Consider the following 14,270-nt stretch of genomic DNA (forward strand, 5'->3'; position numbering starts at 1 on the left):
GTCATTCTTGCATTTTTAATATTGTCAAGTCGATCCAGTGCTAAACCCATCATCTTATGTTTGAAAAGATGGATCTAACAATGAATATTTTGGTATTATTGTAAAAATGAAAACCAAAAATGCACTGATATTATTTTGCGGATACAGTTGATATAAACAGTCACATTCAATTATCAAATTGATGTCCTATTTGGAACATGTTATAGTGGAATGGTATTGAATTAAAATTCAACACTCTTTCCTGATTAATTGAAGGCACTGTTGGCCTTCAATTGTGAAATGATGGCACTGGTAGAACAGAGGTATGAGATGTATTCTGGATTTTTCACTGTGGATTTTTTACTCTGGTTACTGCTCTAAATATCAGCATCCCAAAGCAGATCTCAAAACAGATCTTCACCCAGCCAGGATCTCAACAATTTGGAGTGAACCCAATAATCAAACAGAAAATAGTTTAACATATTGGTAAAGACTTGAGACTTTGGAAGATGGCACAAGAAATACTTTTTAAGGAGTTGCTTATTAATTGTCAAAATAACTTAGAATAGACAAATAAACAAGGAAATTTGAAATGTACTTGAAAAGAGTGAAATTGCAGGGTTTTGGGAATTGGTTGATGACCTGTGGTGAAGGCGAGGAAGTGGAACAAATTAGTTAGACATTAGAAAGAACCAACTCAGGAGTGATGGGCTGAACAGCCTCATTTCATGCTTATGACTCTCTGATCCAACGAACAGGAGCAATAAAGCCCGGCAGATTTACAGTAGATACACACTCAGCAAGCCCTCGTGTAAGAAATAGTATTCAATTCTGATGAGCTGATCTTAAATGTGAGCTGAACAGACGCAAAGCCCTGAATATTAATGCCTGATTGTTCATCAGTTTCCGGACACTCTGGCCATATCTTTCTCCCCATGATGCCTTCAAAGTGAATAGCTAATTTTAACAAGATAAAGGCCTGAGTTAGTGAGGGATGGAGAATGTCTCTGGCTTAACCAAAATGGGGGTAGAGCCATAACTTTGGAAGTACCTGCTCCTGAACCTTGTACCTGCTCTTTTCACAGAATGGGAAGGATTCCAGGGCAGGTTGTAGGTTGCCCGATCCAATAGGAGGCAGCAATACTTGTAAAAGAGCAGCTGCCTGTTAACATATCTAATTTACATTAGCGGATGTCCAAAACATGACTTGTGGGCTTTCTACCTTTCAGGAGAAGGTCTAAATGAGGCAGACTACAAAGTAGCATATTCTTTTGAAAGAAGCATTTTGCAGACAGCTGAGCTTATTTGGAATATAGTAAGAGCCATTTGTGAGAGGTTAAATGCCCTTTGGGATGATTAAAAGCTGACATAATGCATGCAAAGTGTGGGTAAAGTTATTGAAGCTGTCAATATGTTAAGGCATTCTCTGTCAAATGGACAAGGCACTAAATCTTCCGGCCTTTGGATTAAAAGAAAACACTCTGTAATTAAAGCAAAAGTGTTTGGTACTTCACTCTGTCATTTGACAAAGACCTGAGGGCCATAATTATAGTATTCGTATGGAATGACCAATTTTATAGTCTGTCATTATCACAATGGACTGCCTGTCAGTTCATAGTTTGAGTGACAGCACCACGTAGTTACAATATGTGGCTTCAAACCTATTGTTTATTTTTGTAAAGGATGAAATATTTGAAGATATGCAAATAAGTTGATTAATGTTTTTAAATCATAAAGGGAGTTTCTAATTTCAGTGCAATAATCACCTATAGACAGGTGGAAATTATTTTGTTTCATCTCAACATAGATCCTGACCTGGCACTAATTTGGTTATAGAGGACCATAGGGAGTGGATAGAACAGCATGGAAGACATGAGGACCTTGAGGATGGGGAAAGAGTCATAAGGTAGTACAGGCTGACAAAGATGAGGCTTGTACATTGTGTGATGGGTGAGTGGGATGTGGGATGAGGGCTAGCAATCCAGCTTTAATGTTTTGCCTTACAAGTCCCACAGTACCATCGACAACCTTTCACACAGCCTTCTTCCACAACTGACCGTTCCTGCAGTTGCCTCTGTTCCTGGGGTGCAGCAGGCCCAAGTCCTAGCAGCGAACAATGTCCCCAAGCCAAAACAAAACTAGAACACTAAGCTATTTCTCCCAAGTCAGACTTTTGCAGTGGGGGATTTTCCTGACTAGGGAGAGAAAATTCAGATCATGAAAAAGTGACCAGAAGTGAATCGAATTCTCTCCCGCTTGAACTGAATAAATGAGATGTTGAACAAAAATTTAGATAAAGCCAGTTAGAGAGCACAGGGAACGTATTGATGATACATACAATAAACTTCATGCTATTTGTTCATTGCCATGATTGTGGCTTGCAGCCCTAGGTTAATTTGCTGTTGAATAGTTGCATGTTTAGGAGGCTAATAAGAATGAAATTGGAATAATGGAGCAACCAGTGAAGGAGACTGTTCCTGGATTGTTTGATGTAGCGCTGGTGCTGTTATTGAAGGAAGGTTCTCCAGAAATACAACGTGGAGGTGTCACTGGAGCCTGGCTCTGAACATGTGAAGGCAGTCCCTGAAGAAATTTAATGATCTCACATGAACAGAACACGTCAGTGAATCTTAAAATGCTATCTCCCACCAAATGCATCACCATCCTCACATACTGCTGAATGCACCACAGTCTCTTTACTCTCCTACCAGCAATGTCTAGTAATTAGATTCATTCCCTAGTTTGGAGGAATATGGGCCAGGAGCAGGCAAATTTAGTTTGAGATTATGTTCAGCATGGTCTGATTGGACCAGAGGGTCTGTTTCTGTGCTGTATGATTCTATGACTCTTTCACTCTATATGCTCTCTATAACCCAGTGTTTATATGGCAGACCCAGCATTTTAATTTGCTCCTAACCAATGAATTAATTTCTCAAATAGAACCAGAAAATAATGGAGAAACACAATAGGTTTGACACCATCTGTGTAGCAAGAAATAGAGTTAACATTTCAAATCAGGTATGACTCTTCTTTGGTTCTGGAATTTATTTCTTCTTATCTTGACTCTATTTTGTTCTTGGGCATGAGCCCTTCTTCAGGAAGATTCCTGAAGAAGGGCTCATGCCCGAAACGTCGATTCTCCTGCTCCTTAGATGCTGCCTGACCTGCTGCGCTTTTCCAGCAACACATTTTCAGCTCTGATCTCCAGCATCTGCAGTCCTCACTTTCTCCTCTATTTTGTTCTCCTCTTATTCAGTCTTTTCCCACTACATTCATGATTATTCTGATGCTTTACATCAGGCAGCATCTGAGGAGTAGGAGAATCAACATTTCGGGCATAAGCCCTTCATCAGCCATTCCTCTGCAATTTCCAATTTCCCCAGTTGCCACCTGTTCACTGTGGATGTGCGCTCCCTCTGCACATCCAAACCTCATCAGGATGGTTTGAAAGTTCACTGCTTCTTCCCTGAAAAGTCCCCATCTAATCCCCTCTTTACCTGGCTGAGCCTGTTCTTACTTTGAACAACTCTTCCTAACTTGTCTGTGGAGAGAAAACAGATCACCAGACCTGAAACATTAACTCTGCTTTCTCTCCACAGATGCTGCCATACCTGCAGACTTTTCCCAGCAATTTCTGTTTTTGTTTCTCTTTTCCAGCATCTGCAGTTGTTTTGTTTTTTTTTCTTAAGGATTTAACACTGAGTTCAACAATTTCAGCACATGAATACTGTCCCCCATTTTGTTTACACTCCCTTAACCTCCAACCGATGTCCTGTTTGTGTGGGTTTGCTCTCAGAAGAGCTGACTTATTTTCTACTACTCACACCTACCATTAACACTAGTTTTGCATCACTATCGAACCTTGACTACCATTAGCACTCTCAGTATTTTGCTTTGGACAGTGTCGCAATCTGTTTCAGTTCCTTTTCCTTCCCACTTTGTCAACAACATAAACCCCATCACCTTCCAGCCTCCTTCACTTCCAGAGAGTATTCATTGGACTTCAAACATTCACTCTGTTTCTCTCTTCACAGTTGCTGCCAGATTTGCTGGGTTTCCACACTACTTCCTGTTTTTATTTCAGATCCACATTATCCGCATTATTTTGTTTTTCTTATATTAATCATTCTCATGTATTTTCTACTGCTGTAAACTTCACACCCACTTGACAAAGCTTCCACATACTTCAAGGTCTTCAGCAAATACAGTCACAACTCATTCCCTGTCACCATTCCTTCTGTCTTGCAGGACAAAGTGGTAAATCATAGAATCCCTTCAGTGTGGAAGCAGACCATTCAGCCCATCATGTCCCACCCAGGCCCATCCCCCTACCCTATCCCTGTAAACCTGCATTTTCCATGGCTAACTCACCTCACCTGCACATCCCTGGACACTATGGATAATGTAGTATGGCTAATCCACCTCGCTTGCACATCCCTGGACACTATGGATAATATAGCATGGCTAACCTACCTCGCTTGCACATCATGGGACACTGTGGATAATATAGCGTGCCTAATTCACCTAGTCTGCACATCCCCGGACACTGTGGACTATATAGCTTGGCTAATCCACCTCGCCCTGCACATCCCTGGACTATAAATGACTGGAGGAAGTTGCAAAGAATTGGCTTGGCTGGAAGTAACTTCCTTTCCTCACTGGCTTGGAGCAGAGAATACTCAAGCTCTGCATTAACTCACCGAAGTTCTTTCGACAGTACCTTCCAAACCCATGACCACTGCCACCTGGAAGGACAAAGGAAGCCGACATATGAGGACACCACCACAAGATCCCCTCCAAGCCGGACAATGCCCTAACTTGGAAACATATAATTGTTCCTTTACTGTCACTGGGTCAAATCCTTGGAGCTGTCTTCCTAACAGCATTGTGGGTCTACCTGAATCTCAAGAGCGGCACTCGTTCAAGAAGGCAGTTCACCATCACTATCTCCACAGTAATTTTGGATGGGCGATAAATGCCAGTGTTGCCAGTGATGCCCACAGCTCACAAATGTATAACTAAAAAACGACCTAACATTTAGGCTCTACAGTTGAAGCAATAATCTTACCAATGGCAGAGCAGGCCTACTGTCACTCTTACAATTATGATCTATGATATCAGATAGTATAGGCAATAGCCTTGAGTGAATATGTTCATAGAGTTTAGATAACCATTGGTTAAGATGTCCTTGTTTTATCAATTATGGGAATTGTGAAGAAATAGTCTCTCTCTCTCTCTCTCTCTCTAATAATTGAAACAGCCTCTGGTAAAATTCATACTAGGACGCCAAATATAATTTGAATATTGTGAAAAGTGTACAAGACGTGATCCTGATAATTACAGACCAATTAGTTTAACTCCCATAGGAGCTAAATTTATAGAAAGTGAAATGAATGTTATAAACGAATGTCTAAAGAGTACAGGTGTCCCAGAGAACAGTCAGCATAGTTTTAGATATAAAAAAATGAAAGAACTACAGTTCTGCTGGAAACAGAAACAGAGATTGCTGGAAAAACCCAACAGGTCTGGCATCATCTGTAGACAGAAATCAGAGTTAGCATTTCAGGTCCAGTAACCCTCCTTCAGAACTGATGGTAGCTAGGAAAATGTTGCTATTTATGCAGAGGATAGTGCGGGGTGAGGGAGAGGAGCAGACAAGAGGCGGAGATAGAGCCTAATGAGAGAGAAAAACAGTTGGACAGATAAGGGAGTGGGTCAAGGTAAGCCTAGAAGAACGAATATCTGCTAATGAGAACTATTAGTAGGTGACAATGAGTTTTATGTGGTAGCAGCCTATGGTACCAAGGCCTGGTGTGTGAGGGTTGAGGCAAGGACATCGGAGAAGATGTCTTAAGCCTGAAATTGTTGAACTTGATATTGAATCCAGAGGGCTGCAGAGTTCCCATGTGGAAAATGAGGGCTGTTCTTCCTGCTTGTGCTGAGCTTTGCTGGAGCATTGCAGCAAGCCCCAGACAGAGATGTTGGCCAGGGAACAGGGTGGTGTGTGTTGAAGTGGCAGGTAACTAGAAGCTCAGGGTCATTTTTGTGGACTGAACATAGATATCCTATGAAGAGGTTACCTAGTCTATGCTTCATTTCCGCAATATAGAGGAGACCACATTGTGAGCTTTAGATATAATTCGTTTTGCATCACTTAAAATGTCTCTTTGAGAAGAAATGACAAAACTGGTTGGAATGCTTTGCTAGGATCAGGAGAAAAGTATGCTGCAAATTGTCCACAATGCAAAGAATATGAAAGATCAACTGCTAGACTGGCTATAAAGTTAATTGGACTTTCCACTGGACCTCTCCAGCAAGAGATCAGCAGATTGTGGTGTAAACTATTTTTCTGGAACTTCTGCTATGACCAAATCACATCACAACTGAAGAATTGGAGAGCCCTGAGAAAATCCACACTTACTTCTGTCTTTTGGATTTATATTTTGTTCAGCAAATATTAAACCCATTATTGACAGCTACAAAATCTTGAAGTTGCAACTCATGCAATTGAAATGAAGTTGTCCTCTACAGAACTCAACTCCAAAATAGCAAACTAACTGACAATAATTAAGAACACATTTATACCATAGGATCACGTCATATTTATCAGATAGTCACACAAGCGCCATATAATTGAAGAGCTGATCTTCATTCATTTGTGAAGTTGGGCAGCAGTTTGACATGTTTCAATAAGGAGGCAGGTCCATGTTCGCAATGTAGTCATAAGGCTTGCAATGATTTGCACTGGGCTTTATTCTCCCCTTTCCCTTGGCCTCTTAAATTGTCCCTTATCCTGCACATGACATTTGCAACTTCTGAGATATTTTCAAAGACATTCAGCCCTTAATTAATTAAAAGGCTGCCAATTATCAGCAGCTCTTCTCCATCATTATGGTTCAGTATATTAACAGCTCATAGGGAAGTCACCAAAATCTAATCCTAGTAGATCTGAGGTGAAAAACATCATTGTCCAAAATTTGGCTTGAGTTGGCAAATTGTAAGACTGAAGGAGATTGTGCAGATATTTTTGCGTGCAAAATGGAAAACTCAATTTTCAAAATAGCATAATTACAACATTGCAATGTGTGTTGTGGAGCAATGTACTCACTTCACAAGGTTACCATCCAATTATACCTTGAAAGTTTTTTAAAAAACACATCGATCTCTTGAAAAAAGCACAGGAAGCAATATGAAAGATCACTTTGTCATTAAATTACACTGGAAGTTTAGACATTGATGCTTGACTTGTCGAATGTATTAATTGCTCGTTAGTAATAGTACTTGGGAATTCTATTCTGATGTATCAGACATAATGAGCTGAATCTTATATTTTATTAACTACCTCCATGGTTTTTGGAAGGTTTGTTGGCACAAGGCTGAATGAATTATTTTGCCATATCTCACAAACTTAGTTACCTTCTGCGCCCCTATGGCATCTCACAGGTCTCATTTCCAAGTCATCTTGCTCCACGCCATTCTCAAAACAACTTACCATTCAGTGTAAATCTCAGAATTCACTAGCATACCATCTTTACAAGCTCTGTTGGTCTGCCGGTACCCTATTGCTTTTCCTGACATTTGGCCAAAATGGCTGATGGGGGAAATGGGTACCTCACTTTACAAGCATTGCCCTGGAGATCCTTCTAGAAGGAGTGGTGCTACCACAGGACATCATCACCATCCCCACCCCCACCCCCACCACTTTCCCACACCTCCGACCAGTAATGGGGGCCATGATATCAGCCCATGCCAGCCTGGTTTGAGGTTTCCACCAGGAATAAAGCAGTCTCCGTTGTCTGGATGAATACCCAGCTCTGAAGGAAGAGCATCATTTCCCTTCTCTACCCTGCCAGCAAGAGTGCCACAATCTTTTCTCCAATACCTCATGCGAACTATGCTGTTACCACACCCACCCCAGCCAAGGCTCATGTTCTACTGCTCTCACTATCGCTTATAACATCTTCCTCCACTTGCTGTCAGCCACCTGATCCTTGTACCATTAACATTGCATGTCTTCTTTTCTGCCCACTCACTTTCTGAGGACACCAACCCACCTGCACTAATAGTAACTGATGTGCCACAAACTTTCATCGCCTGTCATAGCTGCCACTCTCTCTCATTCCATGAGGTAAACAGCCCACACCAGAGCAGAAAGAGTCAAGACAGGTGGGCACTGCCTGTAATTCAGCTCCTCCCCTCTCATGAGGAGAGGTTCTTGGCTCCATCCACCTTGAGGAGAACCTGGACTGGTGCCAGAGCTGATGAGCTGAATCTATCAAGTATTTGCTCCAGTTTTCCTGCTGCATTTTCCTGCTATTTTGTTTTTTTGGAGAGTTTTGAGAATATTAATGAGGTGGTTGGGCTGTGAACAAGGCGTTTAATAAGCAATAAACATCATCAATGGGCAACTTGCTGCTGAGAATCTTGCCACAATGATTAAAAACATAAAACATGGCACAAGTTGTTCCTCGTGTCGAGGTGGGCCTCGCTGGACTCACTGCCCGATTCTGCCACACATCTCGCCAGAGCCCACGTTGCTCAGGCCACTATAAGATTCTGCCCTCTATTAGATTGAATTAAGAACAACTGGAGCATCCCTTTCAACATCTCATCAGATAGCAGCCAGTTAGGTACAGAGCTAAAATTCAAATGTGGATGATTTCTGTTCTGTGTGCTCGATTCTCCATTAAACCAGTTGAACCACAACAGTTGTGTCACTGATATTGTGTGGGTCAGTTGGTAACATTCTTGCCTCTAAGTTATAAGGTATTTATACCACAAGAAGCATCAGGCAGACTGGCCAGTGCAGTTTTGATGGAATGCAGTGCTGTCAAAGGCATCTTTTGGGTGTGATGTTAAATTGAAACTCCATCTGCCTGTTTGGATGAATGTAAAAGAAACTAATGTACTATTTTGCAGAGGAACAGATGGGTTATTCCTGATGTTCTTGCCAATATTTTCCTTCAACTGACAATATAAAAGCAAGTTATCATGGTTTTACTTTAGTAGGCAACAACCAGTCTAATGGTCATGAGTTACCTGACAGTTATTTCCAAGCAAAGGATTAGATTAGATTACATACAGTGTGGAAACAGGCCCTTCGGCCCAACAAGTCCACACCGCCCCGCCGAAGCGCAACCCACCCATACCCCTACCCCTACATCTACCCCTTACCTAACACAACGGGCAATTTAGCCTGGCCAATTCACCTGACCTGCACATCTTTGGACTGTGGGAGGAAACCGGAGCACCCGGAGGAAACCCACGCAGACACGGGGAGAACGTGCAAACTCCACACAGTCAGTCGCCTGAGTCGGGAATTGAACCCGGGTCTCTGGCGCTGTGAGGCAGCAGTGCTAACCACTGGGCCACCGTGCTGCCCACAAAATTGTTATTTAGTTAGAATACCAATTTTGAGCATATGATGTTAGTTCGCTGTTTAGCTTATCTTAAAATTGCACTTATTAACTTTTTTTTGTAGGGCAGTATTTATATAGTCATAGAGATCTATAGTGCAGAAAAAGGCTTTGGTCCATCAAGTCTACACTAGTCAAAAACAATCAACTAACTATTCTAATCCCATTTTCCAGCACTTAGCTATAACCTTGTATGCCTTGGCATTGCGAATGTACATCTACATACTCCTTAAATGTTATGAAGGTTTCTGCTTGTACCACCCTGACAGGCAGTGAGTTCCAGATTCCAAAAGGTTTTTCTCGCATCCTCTCTAAACCTACTGGCCCTTACCTTAACTCTATGCCTCCAGTCATTGATCCCACCAACAAAGGGAGACGTTTTTCCTGTTTATCTCTTATCCTCTTATCTATACCCCTGATAATTTTATACATCTCAATCGCCATTGAGATTGTTGCTTACGTGTCCCTGCTCAATTGCCTTTGCTCTAAGGAAGACAATCACAGTCTATCTTCCTTGCTGAAACTCTCTAGTCTAGGTAACATCCTCGTAAGTCTCTTTTGCACCATTTCTAACGCTATCATATCTCTCTTATAATGTGGATTCCAGAACTGCATATGGGATTAGTTTATAATGCTAATCAATTAATCCCTTTAAGTTGTTGTGTTACGTTATGACAGCTTGGTTGATATACCCAAAATGTCTTGTCATGATGCTAATTCACATAAATCATCAGGTTCTAAATGTTCAGTTGTGAAAATACCATTTATGTTCATTGTAATATTTTTCATTTTTGAAAATCATTGATGTATTGGATCGTTGACATGAGAAAAGGGAAAGACCTTGCATAGCTTGAAATGTAACCAACATACACTCAATCTATTTAATTCTCAATGATACTGGAATTTGATTAAATCTCATAAAAATACAAGTATATTAACCTGAGTAAAATTCAAAGTACACAACTTCATTTTCCTCTATCTAGGATTAAAATAATGCTATGTAACTCAAGTCTGAGATCAGGCTCAAATTCATTATTTAGTTCACCAACAGTTTGTTTGAAATATATAATTATTTGATGTCTTTTTCCAAGCTGCAGCCTTTCCAAGCAGGATCTTTTTGTTATTGTCAATGATGATAATAGCCCTACTTTGCTAAAAGTACCATTTATCAGGGTCAAATATTCAGAGGCTTCTGTTGAACACTATCTTACTCGCCTGCAAAAAAAATGTCACTTACAATAAACAGAGTCCACAGAAAACAGCTGCAAACACGTTTGTTGAATTTATGGGATGGTTTGGAAACCCTGTATGGGCTCTATGCTCAAACTAATTGCTGCTTACTGGCCTTTACCTCTTCATCAAACTAAGGATGTATTGTGTAATACTGTAACATATTTTTGTTGCTTTTGCTGAGAAAATACCTGATGTTCTTTTATTTTGCAACGGCAAAGACCTTTCTGTCATTGTAAAAAAAAGATGGAAGAGGTCAAAGTCCGGAGGCTCGGTCCTCAAACATGGCCGCCACCATTTCCACAGTGAGGGAATGGGATGGGTATCACATTTCATCCATGTTCCATTGAGGCAGCTATCCTTGTGAAATAGCAGCTACTTCCAGTCAAGTTTGATTTTCATTAGCTGGGAGTCAGAAGCATGTTACATGCTGGTTAGACCTTGTAGGAAAGGGTCTGACTTTGTGAGTTGCCTTGGAAAGGTAGGGAATACTGTTGGATATAATCCTAGGACACCTTCGCGTGAATGCCCATAAAAGGTATGTTAACTCATTTGAACGGTCAGGTTCATTAAATTTATCAAAAGAGTCTTTTTTTGTTCATTCATGGGATGAGGGCAGCACTGACCAGGCCAGCATTTATTGACCATCCCTAATTGCCCAGAGGGCAGTTAAGAGTCAACCACTTTTTTGTGAGTCTGGAGTCACATGTAGGCCAGACCAGGTAAGGATGGCAGTTTCCTCCCCTAAAGGACGTGAGTGAACCAGATGGGTTTTTCAAACAATCAACACACAGTCATCATTAGACTTTTAATTCCAGATTTTACTGAATTCAAGTTACACCATTTGCCATGGTGGAATTTGAACCTAGTCCCTGGAACATTATTTGGGTTGCTAGATTTACAGACTAGCCTTAATACAACTAGGGCATTGCTTTCCCTTCAAAGCAAATATCATAAGAATGAAAAGAAATGGTCCGTAGGAGTTGTCAAAGATAACTGCGAAGAGGAGCAATCAAAAGGAGTTTTCAAAATTTCAAGCCATTTAAAATCTCAACCTGTTGAACATTTGAAAAAAAACAGTCCAGAATGGTATTTCATTCTATTGACGTAAAACTGAAGGTTATCATTCTTGGATTAGTGCTGCATGACTGACTTCACAACCTTACATTATCAAAGTGTAGTGCCTATCAGTTCATAGTTGAAATTGGACCATGAATTCCAGTGTTTGTTTTTATAAGGAATGAAAGGTGGTCAAATGTTTTTAAAATCTTTCATTATTGAGAGCCTGTTTTTATAAATGGTGAATTCTTCAGTTGACACTCTCGCTTCAGCATATATCATGAGGTCTGCACATGGTGGATATGGTATTTGGCATGGAAGTGATAAGGGCAAAGGATCATGGGTAGGGGCATAAGTTGGCATTTATTGACACAAAACATAAGGACTTATGGGCAGCTGGAGTCAAATGTTGTCATGGAGGCGATGCTGCCAGGCTTTGGTTGGCATGGCTGCCATGAGTGAGGCCCCCCAAAATATAAGTTATGAATTAGCTACTTAAGGGTCTTGGTTTCATTTCCAGAACTTAATTCAACAGAGACTGGGAGGTGGCTGAATTCCAACAGACCACCACCACCAATCCGCTTAATTAAGTACTTCCTACCTCTTATTTCACAATCAGAGAGAACAAAGTCAAACATTTAAATTCCAATAATACTACAAATAATAATTTTTAATTAACATCATGTTGTACTTGATGGAAGGGAATGGAGGTGTAGAAAGTATACAGATCAGACTAATGCTTTTTAGTGAGCATACAGTTTACAATGCAAGATTACAGCAAGCCCAGGAGAGAAGTGATGCAGGCACATGAGCCTTGTACTGCCTGTTGATGTCCATGACTGGCACATGAAGCTCACTGCACTCTCAGTATGGGGCCCAGGTTCGAATGAAGCTCATGTACATGCAAACTAAGCTACACTTCTTAAAGCCAGCCTGTACCTGTTTAAGCAGAAGTGCATTGTGCCTACAGCAAGTCCAACAGCTGGATGGGAAAGTGATTCTGAGCAGGAAGTAACATGGGCAATGGAGCATGCAGGTGAGAGCAGGATGTGGCTAGGTTCTCAGGCACAGCACTAGAGGCCTGAATGTACAAGGACTGAAGTCAAGAAACCAAGCAACTGTACAAACAAGCACAGTTTGAAATTGGAAGCAGACATGCATGGACCTGAATGCCAAGTCTCTTGACTCAGGAAATGGGATATAATATCATAAAGCTCTTCCTGAGTGATTAATCAGATCACTCTTCCCCAATTTTGTACAAGGCAGAACAACTGAAAAGATGTCTTACAACAGTGATCTGAAACTCTTTAAGTATATGGTCCAGAAAAATCCAATTACTTCTTTGGAAAAATATTGCAATTCATTTTAGAATAAAATAGCATGTCAGTTCATTAATGACAGGGAATAATAAAAGAATAATTTAATAATAGAATGTCTTTGACAATGCTAAAATAATCAAAATGGCTGAGCAAAAATAAGCCATTCAACACATCAGGTCAACTCCACAATTCACTGAGATCATGGCTGATCTAATCATCCTCAATTCCACTTTCTGACCTTGTCTCCATAAACCTTGATTCACTTACTGATTAAAAATCTATCTCAGGCTTGAATATGCTTAATGACCCAGCCTCGATAGCCTCCTGTGGTAAAGAATTCCAGATTCACTACCCTCTGAAGAGGAATTTCCTCCTTATTTCTATCTTAAACATGTGACTCTGAAGTTACGCCCTTGGGTCCTAAAGTCTCCCACACCGGAAACAACCTTTCCATATCTACTCTGCCAATTCCCCTAAGAACCCTGTATGTTTCAACTACTTCTCCTCTCATTTTTCAATGTCCCAACAGGTACAAGTATTACATTTGTCAGTGAGGTGGTCTGCAGAAATTTGAATTGGCAGCGGGGATTAGACATATCAGTCAATCACATCATCCATCCATTCTGAGTTTGATGGGCAGCCTTAGCATAGTAAATAAACCTTTAGAAGCATGTGTCTTATATTGTTCATCTACCACAGCCTCCAGTATTTCTCTCATCTCTTTCCTTCTGTACTTTCAGGGCTGATTTGCTGTGTTATTCACAGTATTGTGTGAGTTTGCCTGAGATAAGAAAGCATATAATTTGTCTTTTATTAGAAAGTTCTCTAAATATCATAAAATGAGGGAAATAATAGGAACATGAAATAAAAGCAAAATACTGCAGATGTTGGAAACCCTAAATAAAGACAACAGTGCTGCAAATATCAGTAGGTCTGGCAACATCTGTGCAGACAGGAACTGAGTTAATACTTTCAGTCAAATATTACTGTTTTTCTGAATTGAGGGAAATAAATGAAATGGGATGTCCAGAGAATAATGGATGCTTGGAAGGATTGGAGCCTGTTAAAACTATCAAGTGATTCAAATTATATTATTGACTGCACAAAGATGTCAGAGTTTGTGTGATTTTTCGCACACAACCTGACCCCCTTCAATTAAGTTGCTTACCAGGAAATCTGTTCTTTAATCAGAACATATACAGGCATTGCATGTTACGTGGTGTTTATTTGTTTAGATCTGACGCTGCAGACTGACTCCCACTACACA

The sequence above is a fragment of the Chiloscyllium plagiosum genome, unplaced genomic scaffold (assembly GCF_037043375.1).
Source record: "Chiloscyllium plagiosum isolate Xiang-an unplaced genomic scaffold, Cpla_swu_hap1 HiC_scaffold_5, whole genome shotgun sequence".
NCBI classification, from domain to species: Eukaryota; Metazoa; Chordata; class Chondrichthyes; order Orectolobiformes; family Hemiscylliidae; genus Chiloscyllium; species Chiloscyllium plagiosum.